Genomic DNA, 15,687 nt, shown 5'->3' on the forward strand with positions numbered 1-15,687 from the left:
CTCCTTTTGGTCATTACATGTTTCTCAAACATCATCAACCAGACTTAGGCGTCGTTCAATTGTTCTTAAAAAATATGTCAAGGGAATTAACAATTTGAAGTCAATTCCATTAAACATATGGCCCCACCAATCGTCTGCACCCAAGGAAAGATGGTTAACACTCCACAGGCCTAGATATATGGTTCTTTCATTACGCATGCTGGGACAGAAAAGTACCAGATGTTTCAATGTTTCTGGTTCACTTGTGCAAAATCTACACCTAAGGTCCATGCTGTTATTATCTTTCCACATTTGCAATCGCTCTTTAGTTCTATATAAGTTTGTGCGAAATAGAATGAAGCGTCTGCGTGCCTCAGAGTCTGCAAAAAGACTAATTTAACATTGAGGCTTGTTAAATGCGCAAGCTTCAACTGGAACATCTATCATTAATTTTGCTGCAGCTCTTTCTGCGGAAGTTCGTTCCCAGTCTATACGCCAAATTTTTGTTTTTACAGCGTTCGGGTTTTCGTGTAGTGTACAGATCTTAATGTCGAATTCAGTTAATAAACTTTTACATCTTTGAATCCACATAGCAACTAGGTTCTGACCTTTGTCCGATGCACTGTGGAGAATTTCAAACTGTAGAATGTTTTCTTGTATTCTGGTCTTTCGAAACAAAGATAACAGGTTCCAAATGATTCTCGCCTGGAGTGAGATGAGGGAAAGTTCATATCTGATACAAGCAGTCTTGGTTCCTCTTGGAAGTCCCAATACTTTTGTCCAGAATTGATTCTCTAACATTTTTGCAGTGTCATTTATAGACAGCTGTCTTGTGCGCCACGCCCACTTCATTCTTGAGTGTCGTAGTTTGGTGTCTTGGGTGCTCCTTTTTGCACAGCCACGACAAAAGCCTGCTTGGTTTGTCCCCCTCAGAGTGTGCTCTAGTGGTTTTCTCTATATGATCGAATTTGGACGGTCTATGCCAGGCCTCTTTATTGCTTTCCCTGAGTCCCCCTAGTTCTTCACCTTCCCGAGTCTTTTCGACAGTGCTTTCTAGCTGTGATCCTTTCCTCTATTGTCTATTACCCTCTAGTACCATTTTTAGGACTCGTCTAATACCCCCACCCCCCTGCACCCGCAATGGCTTCCCCTCTCACCACTATTTTTAGTGCTTCTCAGATGGTACTCCATCTCTCAACACTCCCCACATTTGTGTCTATGTACTCTATTAATTTAGTGCGCAGGTCTTCACAAAACGCTTTGTCTGTGAGAGCGTCAGTCGGCATCCGCCACATCGGTATGGGGGTGCCTAGGACCCTTCCTTGCCCAGGTCACCAATAAGGGTGAGTGATCCGATATTGATCTGCCCAAGTAGGCTGCGGATTCAATTTGGGGGTAGTGTACCCTGTCCACTAGGAGGTAATCTATTCTCGTATACAGCCCATGTGGTGACGAGTAGTATGTGTATTCTCTCCTCCCCAAGTGTAATTCTCTCCACTCTTCTGACAGTTCTAAGGTCTCAATGACTCACCTAAGCGGTGATTTTACATTCCCTACTTCGTTATGCAGTGGTATGGACCGATCTAGGACATTGTCATGCACACAGTTAAAGTCCCCCCCCCCCCCCGGATGAAGAAACAATCACAATGTGGGGCTAGAGTCTTACACAACCCATGTAGATAGGTTGCGGTTCTGTGATTCGGGAGGTAGGAGTTAACTATACAGACCTCTTTCTGCTCAATGGTGCCCTTTACTATGAGGTATCGCCCCTATCTTTCCACTATTTTTTTTTGGTTAAGCGAAAGGGCACTGAGGCATCTATCCAGGTGTTATACCCCCCGTGCATACTTGGAGTATTCTACCCCAAAGCCCCCCACTCCTGTGTTTCAACAGGTTAGCATTAGTTTCTACCGTAAGCTGGTATTCCTGCAGTAGTGCAATGGAGACTTCATTTCTGAGCAGGAAGGACTCGATTCTGTTCCTGCGTATGTAGGTGCCCATGCCTCGAACATTCCACATTAAGATTTTTATGTCAGCTGCCATACTTAGCTGGTGCCCCCCCCAACCCCCCCTTTTGCCCGCCGGGTGACCATCTTTTCCCACCGATTTGCTCCCTCGCATAACCAGTCACCACTTCCTGGTATCACGATGGGAACCTGGCTTCCAGACCCACGGGCTTCTTGTTCACCCCGATTCCCCTAACTCCCCCCTTCAGGCATCCACAGACACAATGCATCTGCTACTTTGATGACTATAGAACCTTTTAAACAACAATAATAACAGAACAAAGCTAACCAATTGCGCCCAGCAGCCGCTTCTTGTAGGCGGCATTCAGGCGCCACCGCGCCTTCGTGGCCCATCCGGGTCTTTGTGAATGATACTTTTAGGTGTCAACAACAGGTCGACACCAGGTCCTTTGCAGGGGGTGTCTATGCACTCAGGCCAGGAGACCAGTCTGTGCTCCCGTCTGTTTCCAAACTTGGTATTGGCGGTAATGTTTTCTGATCCCATGGTGTAATCCACACTTCTTCAGTAGCGTCATTCAACTTGGTGGCTGTTGTCGCGCTTCTTGTTCTGGGACGTAAGTTGTGGTGCATCGTCCTCACCTGTGTCAAGGTTATTATGTTCTAGCCACATGGTGGCTGCCGCCGGGGTTTCCAGAAATACCGCCCGGCCTTTATAGATAACTTTGAGCCGTGAGGGGTATATAGGTATGGATTTGAGGTCCAGCGCTCGCAGGTTAGCCTTAATTGGGATGAAGGCGTTCCTTGCTCTTTGCACTGTTTGTGTATAGTCCGGGTATATGGCAATTTTGGCATGATCTTTTTATTTCTCCCCTCTTCTCTGGAGTATCTTAATATAATCTCCCTGTCTTGGAAGTTCAGGATCCTAGTTATTATTGGACGAGGATATGAACCTGGAAGAGGCCTTGCGAAAGCCGGCCAGCTCCAATTTCCTGTTGCAGTAATGTCTCCACAAAGTCTGTGGGGTTGGTTCCCTCATTACCTCCGGAACTCCAAGTAAGAGTACATTGTTGCCCCTCGCATGTCCTTCCGCATCCTCCGCTCTCTCTTCCAGGGCATTATTTCTTTTTTCCAATATCTGTACCCTAGTTTGGAGATCTTTGAGTGTTTCTATTGTTTCCTTCTGTTCAGTCTCAGTGGTGGTCACTCTGTCCGCTAGGTTATGGACGTCTTGCCTTAGTAATTGCATATCTTCCTTGACCTCCCCTATTTTGGTGTTGATGAATATGCGCAGAGCTGCTATTGCGTCCAACACCTGCCTGTCCTTGTCCTCTTCCTTTGAAACTTCTTGTGGCTGTGTGGGACCCTTGCTGGTGTGTGGGAGGGTCTTTTATTTTAGCTGTGACAAACTAATCCATTGTCGTGGGCTTATTCTTTTCCTTATTTGAGGGCATTTCCTCCTCTAGCCCCCCCTCCCCCGGCCCCCTGGTGACGCTTGTGCGTCGTAGAGTTTGTCGTCAGCCAGCCGTCGCTTGTCGGGCCTCTTGCTCCCTCGATGTCCGTTCACCCTCAGCAGTGTGTGTTGGTGTTCTCCAGTGACGTGTTTCTGCGCCCCTTCGTACCCCTTCTTTTTCCTCCTCAGAGCGAGGCAGTTCGTCCTGTCTGTGATGCACACCCAGGTGCAGTGGTGACAGCTTAGCCTTGTGCACCCCTTGCTGTGATTACTCGACCACTTCAGTAGCCCTTTCAGGCTTGTTTGTGTGATAGCGCAGCGGGTTTGCTTAGTACTTCTGAGTCATGGGCACTCCTTGCTGCATTATTTCTCTCTGCTTGCGCTATATGGTGCCCCTCCCTTATGTGTGTATTCCTGCTGCGCAGTTGAGATCCCAGTATCGTGGTCCAAATTGCAGCTTACTGGTGTGCCCCGGTGGCAATTGTTCAGTACCCTTGCTTGGCTGGCGTTATTCGGGAGCAGGGTGAGCGCTTGGCAACTGTGACAGCGTTTAGGGTACCATATATGTTGTCCTTGTCCCCGGGCCCAGATGCACCTGTTGCTACATATTGTGTGCTCTGATTCTGGGCCGTTTATTCTTTATGGCAAGCCCCTGTTAGTGTTGGGGTGGCCCCCTACCTCGCATCAATCAGTATGAGCTATTGACTCCCGCTCAGCACCTGTTGTGCGTGCTTGCCGGGGGTACTCACTGCGCCTTATTGTCGCTGCCCTCACAATGCGTTCCAGCACACATGGATTCCCTGTAGTGCCGTCTGTTTTGGTCAAAAGATTGCCTCCACAGGACCGCCGCAGCTCCGTGAGGTCACTGTGTCCCAGTGTGATGCTCTGTGCTTCACTTCCCCCGTGATAGTTGCTTATTATTATTATTTTGTTCTATTTCTTTATTATTATTTTCTCCAGCATTGGATCTTTCATGGATTCACATGCTTAGAATATTCCCCGTGGACAGACGGGGAACCCTCGGTACACTTATAAAGCCGTTTCCCACAGGAAAACTTCCGACACTTGTGTCCTATCTACGTCGTTTTTGGGGCCGCCCATGCATGCCCCTCTAGGACGTAGCGGTATAAAAGCCCCGCCCCCACAGCTCCCTTCAGATTTCAACCGTCTCCAAAGTAGTGGGAGCACCTTGTGTAGTCTATTTTGTCTAGGTTGTGCTGTTGGAGTTTTGCCCTGATGTCACGAAAAGCGCTGTGTGCGCTACGTGCGACATATGTAAGGGCTTCTCGCAGAAGACTCTTAAAGATCGAAGTCAAAGACTAGTGGCATGGTTAAACGATGGAGCGGGGGCATACCCGCCTTCGGAGGTAGACTCCACTTGCAGCATGGCCTCAGTGTCAAAATCTTCAGGGGCCCGCGCTGCTCGACATCGTCGGAACACCCAGTGAAGAAATCACGACCGGCGGAGAAGGAATCATCGAGAAGCCATTCTAAGGAGTCTTCGTCGAAGAAAGCCTCATCATCCTCGTCTTCGGTGAAGAAAGACAGAAAAGAAAAGTCGAAATCCTCCTCGGGCGATCATCATAGATCAACCTCGAGTCGAGAAGCAAAGAAACGTAGGTCGAGTTCAGAAAAGGCGGGAACGCCTCAGGGACCTACACGACCACCGTCGTCGACGGCAGGGCAGTCGTCGACCACTTCTCTGCCACTGACACAATTGGTCTCAACTGTTCTTGGGCCGCAGACGGCGAAGACGGTGCCAGCTTTAGCCTCGTCGACTGAGATCCCGCAAGGGGCCTGGCGACCAGAAGTATTCGACCCGGTTTTGCCGGAGACCCCACTGCAGCAAGAGGCCTTGTCGGTGTCCTCGGGAGATGAGGATGTGAGAGTCGCTGGCCCTGCAGACCTCTGGTTACGAGAGATTACCAGACCTCTCTCCGGGAGCATTCTGGGGTCTACCCCTCTTCTCAATCCGCAGTCACTCTTGTCGCTGGAGGTTTTATCCACGTTACAAACGTTGCTGAAGACACTGGAGGAGAGGCTACCTCAAGCAACTCCGACCAGGCCGGCCATCGACGAACCGGGCCCGTCTCCTCGGCCACCTCGTTAACCCCCGCGGCAGTGCCAGCGGGTGGAGACCTCTCAGCTCTACGCCACGAGGAAGGAGAACTGATCGATTCGGACACGGACAGGAGAACCTTATCGGATGTCTCACTTCCTCCTCCACGGATCCATCCTGGGCGTCTGAGGTGGAATTGGAAACCCCGAGAAGCCCGGCTCAGCCGTCTCCCCCGGACGACATTGGGTCATTTCACGCCATGGTGGCCAAAGCGACTGGCACCTATGCTGGGGCATCTTCCAGAAGAACATCGTAAGGCGGCAATGTTACTGGTCAGGGAAGGTGAGGAGGCCTCCAATCATGCCATAAACATCGCAGTGGACCTCGCGGAATCGGGGTTTAAGCAGGTGAATAACGGTGTGGTTCTCCAAAGGCAAGCATGGCTAAAATGCACCAACTTTAGACCAGAGGTGCAATACAGGGTGCTGGATATGCCTTTTGAGGGAGACCTTCTGTTCGGCGAGAAGGTGGACAAGGGCATGAAGGAGGACTCTGACACGGCGCGTTCCTTGGGGGCCCTCCAAAGTTGTCGAAGTTTCAGGTATTTTCGTCCCTTTAGGGGAGCATCAGGAAACTCCAGATTCTCGGCATCGAGAGTCAGATCCTTAAGTAGGCCAGCATACCCCTCCCAGGGATACAGACGGGCTTCTCAAGCGGCAAAACAACGCAGAGACTACCAGGCCCCCAGGAAGAGAACCGGTTACTCGTCGACGAGGGATAAGCACACCAAGGACCAGCAATGATGGGCATCGGAACGTTCTGGGAGGCAGGGTTCGTGCTACATCGACGAATGGGAGCTAATAACGGATCAATGGGTGTTGCTGTAAGATACGGACATTCCCTGCAATTCAAAAGCAACCCTCCGAACATTCCACCGGCGTTTGTAGCTTAACCCCATCTGATCATGTTGCAGCAGGAAGTAGCACTTATGCTACAAAAAGGTGCTATAGAATTGGTTCCGTCGTCGCAGAGGGGTCAAGGGGTTTATTCCCAATACTTTGTGGTGATAAAACCAAACGGAAAGTGGCGTCCCATTCTAGACCTGCGCAATCTAAACAAGACGTTGAAAAGCCTAAAATTCAAGATGCTCACGCTCCAGGAAGTGATCCGGTCAGTTCAGGAAGGGGACTTTCTGGCGTCTCTGGACCTGCAGGACGCGTACTTCCACATACCAATGTGTCAGCGACACAAAGTTCCTAAGGTTTGTGGTAGGAAGGACTCCCTACCAGTTCACAGTACTTCCTTTTGGGCTGAAATCCTCTCCCAGAACCTTCACTAAATGTTTGGCCCCGGTGGCGGCCTGGCTGAGAAGCCAAGGCCATCATGTGTACCCGTATCTCGACGACTGGTTGGTGAGGGGGTCCTCCCCTATGTCGACTCACAAGTTTGCAGGCCACCATGCACCTCTTACAACGGCTGGGGTTTGCGATAAACTTCGAGAAATCCTTGTTAACGCTGTCGAGAAGCTTGGTGTTCCTGGGCGCGCAATTCGAGACCCAGTCAGGGTTAGTGAAGCCATCCCTCGACAGAATAACCAAATTCAATCAATTGGCAGGTCAGCTGAAAATCAATACCAGACTATCAGTGAGAAAATGTGTCGATTCTGGGTGCTATGGTGTCCTGCATTCCTCTGGTGGGCAACTGCCGCCTGTTCATGAGGCTGGTTCAAGAGTTTCTGGCGGACCGGTGGACGCAGTCCCAAGGGCTCTGGTCAGACAAACTGACCGTTGACAACGATGAGCTCCTACTAGCTCTTCAGTGGTGGCAGAGCTTTCAGAATCTATCCAGAGGGGTACCCCTACAGGAGCCGTAGTTTCGGCTAACCATAGTGACGGACGCATCCCTGACAAGTTGGGGAGCACACATGGGCACTCTACAAACGCAAGGTCGTTGGTCTCGGAGGGAGTCTCTCCTGCACATCAACTTTCTGGAACTGAGAGCAGTGTGCTGGGTCTTGAAGTCTTTCCTGCCGCACATCAGAGGGTCCATAGTGAGAATATTGACAGACAACATGACGGCGATGTTTTACTTGAGGAAGCAAGGGGGCACACGATCCAGAACCCTTTCCACCGAGGCTCAAGGTGGCATTGGGCTCTGAAACACGATATGCCATTGTAGCTCATCATCTTCCAGGAGTACGGAACGAGCAAGCGGACTCACTCAGCAGGAAAATGGACCAAATACACGAATGGGAGATAGCGTTCAGTTGTCGGTCTTCTAGAAATGGGGACGGCCTCCGCTGGATCTCTTCGCTACGAAGAAGAACAAGAAGTGCGAAATGTATGCCAGCAGGTGGCCACAAGAAGGTTCTCTGGGGGAAGCGTTCTCCTTCCCGTGGACGGACAAGTTCCTCTACGCCTTCCCTCTGTTCCCTCTTAAAATGAGAACTCTGCAGTGGATACGCAGGTACAGGGTGCCGGGTCATCCTAGTGGCACCGTGTTGGCCAAGGCAGCCGTTGGTCTCCGACCTGCTTCACCTGTCCGTGGATCAGCCAATAATGTTCCCGAAGGTTTCCAATCTCCTGTCCCGGGACGAAGGAACAGTGTGGCATCACAATCCAGACAGTCTCAATCTCACAGCTTGGCTCCTGACGTTTTGGAATTTGGTGCCTTGAGCATTTTCGTCGGATTGTCGGAGAATCCTGCAAACAGCACGGTCCCCTTCCACCAACAAGTCGTACGCGTGTAAGTGGAAAAGGTTCTGTACGTGGTGTCAAGGACAGACGGGAGTGCAACCTCTAAGGGTAACTCCGGAGCAGCTTCTAACGTATCGGCTACACCTGGCAAAGAGTGGATTATCTTTTTCATCAATAAAGGTGCACCTGGCGGCCATCTCTAAGTTCACGAGGAGGAGGCAGTAGTCTCCCTCATTTAGTGACAGGCTGGTGAAACACTTCGAGGGCTCTGTTCCGAACGTTCCCTCCGGTTAAACGTTTTCCACCAACGTGGAGTCTTAATGTGGGGCTAGTAGGGTTAATGAAAGCACCCTTTGAACCAATGGCCACATCGTCGATGAAGTTCTTGTCATGGAAATTGGCTTTTCTAATAGCTATAACATCTGCTAGGCGGATCTCGGAATTGCAAGCATTGGTCGTAGACCCCCCTACCTAAGGTTCTTTAAGGACAAAGTGGTTCTGTCAACTAATCCTCGTTTCATTCCAAAAGTTCCTACGGCTTATCATAAACACTCATCCATTGTCCTGCCTACCTTTTTCGCGACCCCCTCATCGGCTGCGGAAAAAGTCCTCCATACCTTGGACGTGAAGAGAGCTCTAAAATTTTACCTTCATCGGACTCAGCAACTTAGATCTACGCAACAACTCTTCATTGCATATGGTCCGTCGGCGAGAGGAAAAGCAATTTCAAAGCAGGGACTGGCCCGATGGGTTTCGTCGACGATTGCCTTCTGTCATTCCAAAGCGGGAAAACCGCTACAAGGGCGTCCAAGAGCTCATTCCACGAGGGCAACTTCGTTGTCGACTGCGTTGTGGGCAGGAATCCCGCTGACACATTTGCCAGGTGGCGGCATGGTCAGTGCCTCACACGTTTACCCACCATCACTGCCTCGAACGGCAGCATGCGGACGAGATACAAATGGGAAGAGCAGTCTTACGCCATCTGTTTCAATAAGGTAAGCCCTTTTCAAGAAGGGTCTGTACTTATTTGGGCATGTGTGTGTGTGTGTGTATATATATATATATATATATATATATATATATATATATATATATATATAATTTGCGTATTTATAAATTGGCAGTTTTCCGTAAGCGTGGTTCGCTATACGTATGCTTAGGATTGCATTCACACCTCCTCGTTTTTCAGGATCACTGCTGTGCATTCTATTCTAAGCATGTGAATCCATGAAAGATCCAATGCTGGAGAAGGGAATAGTTTCTTACCTGTAACTCCATTTCTCCAGTATTGGTATCTTTCATGGATTCACATGCGCCCGCTGGCCTCCCCGGAATGCAATCGACTTGTATAACTAGGTTTTCACCCCATTCTGCTTTGGAGGGGTCGAAATCTGAAGGAAGCCGTGGGGGCGGGGCTTTTATACCGCTACGTCCTAGTGGGGCATGCGTGGGCGGCTCCAAAAACGACGTAGATAGGACACAAAAGTGTCGGAAGTTTTCCTATGGGAAACGGCTTTATAAGTGTACGGAGGGTTCCCAGTCTGTCGACGGGGAATATTCTAAGCATGTGAATCCATGAAAGATACCAATGCCCCACTTTTATTGGCGGGTCCCGCGGCTCCCTCCTCATCCGCCGGTCCCGTCCAATGCCCCCTTCTCCCTCAGCACACATGAGGCAGACTTCGCTGTCAGCCCGCCCAGGCAAGGGAGAAAGAGCCCGCGTCCAGTACGGCTCAGGGGGGTGCTTGATACTTCCTGCATCCTCACTTCTGCGGACTCCATATTGTGCCAAATTTTTCTTCAATGGCGCAGGAACTTGGTTAAGATCAAGAAGGGAGCCCAGGCTAAGCAAGTCCTACTCGATGAGCCCCAGCTCCACCCAGACACCCATAACAAAGAATGTGGATTGGGGTAAGTACTCAGCCTTGCAGCACACTACACTGCATTCGTGTCAGTTGTCCGTGTTAGGCAGCACCCTCTGGGACCACCACATAAAATTAGGACTACAAGTGTAAGCAAAACCAACCTTTGGTATAAGTCTGTACTACAGTTTTTGTTGGCGAGCTGAGCAGCCAGGCTTATCTCAAGAGGGAATGTGAGCAGTAAAAGGATGTTGCACAGAGGTTTTACAATCGCAGTGGTTCAAGTAGACACTTATACTCAATGTTTCTTGGTAAAACACTTATTAATTTATTAGTCATTTAGAAAACATTCACTAGAAGGAGGCGACTAAATATCATACACAAATATACTTCAATATCAAACCAATAAGTTTCTGAGTAAATTAGGCTTCCCTGAAATAGGAGCAAAATGGCATTTGTTACTTTAAATGGGAGTAAAAAGGCACAAGTTAATAAAATAGACCACAAAAACTTTCTTAGGCGGTGCAAATAGTTTCAGTTCGCTAGAGGACTCGATTCAGTTCAATAGGCCTAGGCCAAAGTCAATGGGCTAGTGTCTTGTATAGGAAAGAGCAGTTCTTGTAGTAAACGGTAAAGTCTTTGCCAATGTTCTCAGAAGTAGTTTGTACGAAAAGGGATCATATGTTCGGTCACAAGCTGATTAGGCCTGCAAGTTGGGAAAGATTTGCGAACGTTCACCGCGAGAGGTAAAGTCTCTCAATCTAGTTGGCACAGTACCTTAATATGAAGAAAAGATGCAGCTGAAGACTGTGGTTCCTGACAGTTCCTGCCGATCTCACTGTTCCTGAGCCTCAGTCGTGGGGACAAGAGGGAGGACGTCAGACTCCTGCACTGCACGGGGACTGGTCGAACAAGCTGGCAAAATGGAAGATCTTCGGTTCGAGTAGCTGTCTTCAAGCACACAAGCTGGTGTCCTTCCCCCTGGTTAATCCTAACCTGCTCTGAGAATGGTATCCAGGTGGCTTATGAGTTGATTGATCCCACCAACTCAAAGAAGTCGTCCTTGAAGGGGCTTCTCTGGCGAGAAGAACTTGGCAATTCGGACCTGCAACAGGGCTTCACTGGACAAACCAATGGTCCAGGAGTTGCAGCAGCTGTCCTCTTCCAGCCCGTCTTCGGTTCTTTCGTTCCGGTGGTCGACACTGCCTTCCAAGCCAAGAGACTCGCTTTTTAAATAGTTGTCTCCCTTTCATTCCCGCCTAGCTGTCACTCACCCAGCAGGGTGGCTGTCCTTGCCGGACAGTCAGCCAGCCAATCACGCCAGAGTGCATTTGGGTCTCCTAGGAGAATAAGCACAAGGATTTTCGGGAACCTCCCTCACTTCTTGCCCACCCCAGACACTCAGGCGCCAGAGGCGGTCTTCAGTCCTGAGGCCTGCCAAAGGCATAGAAACAAAGGGACCAAACCTAGTTTGGCACGCAAAGACAAAACACTAGAAGGACCTTTCCAAATAAAACAGTGAAAAAAGACCGGGACCCGTTTAAACAAAGGGGCTAAAGGTGCCATCTTCAAAAGGATGGCTCCCGTGATTTTTAGCTACTGGTGTTCGTGGTCAGGAAAAATCATGGTAGTTTGTTGTAAAACCACTGCCACAGCCATTTCGATAGGAAAGGGTAGCATTTGACTGCTACGTGAGTTTCTATACACAGAGGATACTAGGTAACACCTCCAGCATCTTAAAACACCATAATCATAGAACACAAGAGTGTAAAACATATCAAAATACATGAAGGAGTAGGGGAAAAAAAGGCTTACTCTTTCCAGGTAAGAATATCAAGTCCTCAAAATCCAGCAAAGATGCTGGGGAGTCTCTAAGGTGAAGGGATTTGGCACATTTATGAGAATTCTCCCCAACAGTCAGTCAGGGCTGTCTTATTCATTGTGTCACACACAAACGCAGAAACCAGACACCCAGACTGTGAGTACACTTCAGACTTCATTCATGCAGGTGCACCCCTAGGGTGTATCCACACCACACAGCCCCATGGAAGGCTCCAGTCAATCTGACATGGGGCAGCCCCAGAGCCATATATGGCATTTCCACCCAACAGCCACTCTTTAGGAAGGGAGCCTAGTCGGGGCTTCCCAGGACATTGGGAAACAAGGTAAAAGGCTTTAGAAACCAAGAGGACACAGGTGCAATCTTGCCTTCTGTCAGGAATCCATGGATTCCTATGGCAGGGCCTTGGTGTCCCAAAATCAAGGCCACTCTGAGCCACTGGCAAGTCAGCATGTAGCTACCACAGCGCATACCCTGCTCTGTGGGCAACACACAGGTGCCCAAAACACACATCACGGGTACAAGGGTATACCCCCCTCCTCCACCCTAGCAATAAGGGTATCCCACGAGTGGTGTTCACCAAAAGGAAAACGCGAAGAGCTGCACTGCCAGAGGTTCAGCTGGACCTCAGTGGCTGAAAACATAGAGAAAACACACACAGAGAAGTGGTAGAACAAGGACCAGGAGGCCCTGTCCCTCCATAAGGCATTTCCAGCATCACACTTCTCTAAACCAAACACTGTCCTCTGGCCCATACTGCCCCAGTCCTCTCCCTAAGCTCCACCTCTGGTGGCCATCTTCAGATTTTTACTGCACGTTCATTGTTGGGGAGTCCTTAGTGCGCTCCGGGCTATTTTCATATTTTGAGTTTTTGGTAAAATGTGAACATCTTTGACTGATTTTGGTATTTACTTTTGACCAAAGGTAGACTACCGGCAGCAGGGATCTGCTGTTGGTGAAGATCTTACTACATCGAGGATCTTTAATAGGATCAGAGACAACCCAGGCTTGGGCCTACTTTGTGCCTTTCCGCCATGAACGAGATGTGCCTCTTCAAACTGCGCGAAATGTGGACAAAGGTTTTCGTGGAGGATTGACACCACAAAGGTCTTTATCTGCCTGCATCTGGACTATCAGGAGGAGGAATGTGAGGTCTACCATGTTTTTTTGAAAGACCAAGAAGGATCGCTACAGCAGGCTTGTGGTGTGGTTAAAATCAGGTAAGGCCTCTTACTCGGCCTCCGGGCATGGTCATGCTTCACGCAGGACTGGCTGGTACCATGATCAAACTCCCTCACAAAAGAGGTTGAGATCCTTTGAAGAAGCCCTGCCCACAGGGGTTCAAAAGAAGGCAAGGCCGAACGCCACGGATACCCACTGGGTGTGCTGCCGCTGCAGGTCCTGACTCTGGAAGGACAAGGTCGCCATCCATATCCACTGTAAGCCTACTGGCGAGGTGCACTCCCTCTGATAAAATCCTTGACTCCTTCGAAACTCTGCTTGCCATCGGCAGACAAGGCCGCGAAAGATATCCAAAGTGGGCCCTTCGTTGCCTCATCAGTGTCTAAACCTGCCAAAACACCATAGTCAATGGCATTAACGGCCACGACCACATCGGCTGCTACTACCTCGTTGACGATCACTACTTCCTCAAATGGAGGGCAGACCACAAAGGTGATGCCCACAGTCGCAGCGGCTACTGCTCCGCAGGTCTCTGCCAGCACGGCGTGAGGTAACTGCCACAGCTTCGGCAAAGACCCCTGGAAACAGGACAGCAGCTGCTTCCCTACAGAAGTCTCTGAGAGGTACAGAACAAGGGACTGAGCCAAGTTTGCTGGGGTACATTTATACTAGCTCCACTGAGGGTGGCGACCTGTCGGAGAACTACTATTCAGACCACAAAGGGGGCCAGAAACCCTTGTTGGAAGGTGAAACCTATAGTCTACCTCTCCAGAAGAGGTGTACCAGCCCGGAGTCACCGCCTCATTCCTCCTACGCCTCAACCCAGGGACGTTTCGTTGCACATTCCCGACCACACTGCACACGCTAGTATCAGAAATGTAATGGACCCTGCTCTGTCTAGAAGTCCTCAAAGACCGCTTTTCAGACGTCCTCCTAGGGGCAAGTGCAAGTCAAAGGACGCTGCTGGGCTAAGGCGCCAACCAACGCCTCCACCTTGGGATTTGACTCGACAGGAGATCCTGCCACGCACACTGCCACGGGTGCTACAGTGACCCACACTGACTAGGTGCCTGATGTCCCAGCCTTCACAGGACTCTGTAGTCTCTGCCTTGTCCAGGAAAAACTCTGCAAACCAGTCATCATGATCCATGGTACCCCTGAACCATGAGGGGGATGAAGCTGAACGCCATGGGCAAGAGGACCTATACGGCTGCCAGTACTATTAAGGCTTCTAATGCCCTGGCTATTTTGTCCTGCTATGACTGGGAATTCTGTTATAAGTTGTGTCCAATTCTGGACTGCCTACCTGACAAGAAGGCAGAACCTCTTAAGCTATTCCAGGCGGCGGAAGTTGCCTCAGACCACGCCATCAGAGTGACGGTGAACATCGCAGACACCGGATTCTGTCAGATGGGAAATAGGGTGTCTATTCGTCGACAGGGATGGCTGAAAGCAACCAATTTAAGGCCGGACATTCAGTCTAAGGTGTTGGACGTGCCATTCGATGGGGAAAACCTGTTGACGAGTCTCTTCAAATAATCAAGACTGACACTTAAACGGCACATTCGCTGGGTACCCTGCAGCAACATTCCTAGTCTTCCTTCCTTTTCTCAAGGGGAAAACCCGGCAGGTCCTGAAAAGGCTACAACACTCCTTATCGGCAGCCTTCCCACTCCACAGCGCAAGAGGTCTCTTGCAGGCATACAGCCGCAGAGGACAGCACCGCTCGCATGGCTCAGTCACTGAAATGGGCCTGAACCGGCTGTGGACGCGGACCCCACTTGTGCACCCCACTGGGAGGCTGACTGGTGAGGAAGAACATCACCACTGACAGATGGGCGCTAGATGCTCACACAGGGGCACACCTTTGAGTTCCAACGCAGGTGTCCTCATTCCCCCTGTAGCTCAACAAGAAAAGCATGTGGCGCAGCTACTGCGGGAGGTCCACGCAAAGCTAAAAAAAGGGTGATGGAACCAGTTCCAAAGCACCTCTGGGGCTCTGTGGTCTACTCCAGGTATTTTCTGGTCTGAAAGAAGACTGGTGGGTGGAGGCCAATCCTGGTCTTGCGATGCCTCAACAAGTACTTCAGTCCCAGTAGTTCAGGATGGTCATGTTGCAACTCTTGCTCAGCCAAGTGGAGGAATGCGACTTCCTGCCATCTCTGGACCTGGAGGACCCGCCACGTCCCCATTCAGCTGAAGTATGGCAAGTTCCTGTGGTCCGTGGTCCAGGGGTGACCCTCCTCTATTCAAGGCACTTCTCTTTGGCCTGAAATCGTCCAGAGGGTCTTCACAAAGTGCTTGGCTCCAGTGGCGGCAGATCTAGACGATTGGCTAGTACGATACCGCTCCCATGCTTTGGCGAGCCAGAACACAGCAAGGAGCATGCGTTTTCTGTTGGATCTGGGATTCTCCGTGAATTATCCAAAATCCTGCTTTGACCCGTCGAAAAACACTGTTTCTGGAAGCCCGGCTCAACACATTGACTTGCTTGTCTTCTTCCTCTGAGAGGGTGGTAGCCATCCTAGCGCCTGTCATCGGTGCAGTCGGCTACTATGCAAGCTGTCAAGTTGCTGTTGGCCATGATGTCCTCCTGCATCAACCTCGTCCCCCTTTGCAAACTACAGATGAGGCCAAGAGTTTCTAGATGAG

The 15,687-nt window shown here is 50.1% G+C and overlaps 1 protein-coding gene across 1 annotated transcript in view; it reads left to right on the plus strand.

Annotated features, from left to right (window-relative positions):
- Positions 1–15,687, plus strand: part of STIP1 (stress induced phosphoprotein 1) — an 812,376-nt gene that overhangs the window by 764,965 nt on the left and 31,724 nt on the right. The window lies entirely within an intron of this gene.

Source organism: Ambystoma mexicanum, chromosome 3p (assembly GCF_040938575.1).
Source record: "Ambystoma mexicanum isolate Mex_15411 chromosome 3p, UKY_AmexF1_1, whole genome shotgun sequence".
Taxonomy (NCBI): Eukaryota; Metazoa; Chordata; class Amphibia; order Caudata; family Ambystomatidae; genus Ambystoma; species Ambystoma mexicanum.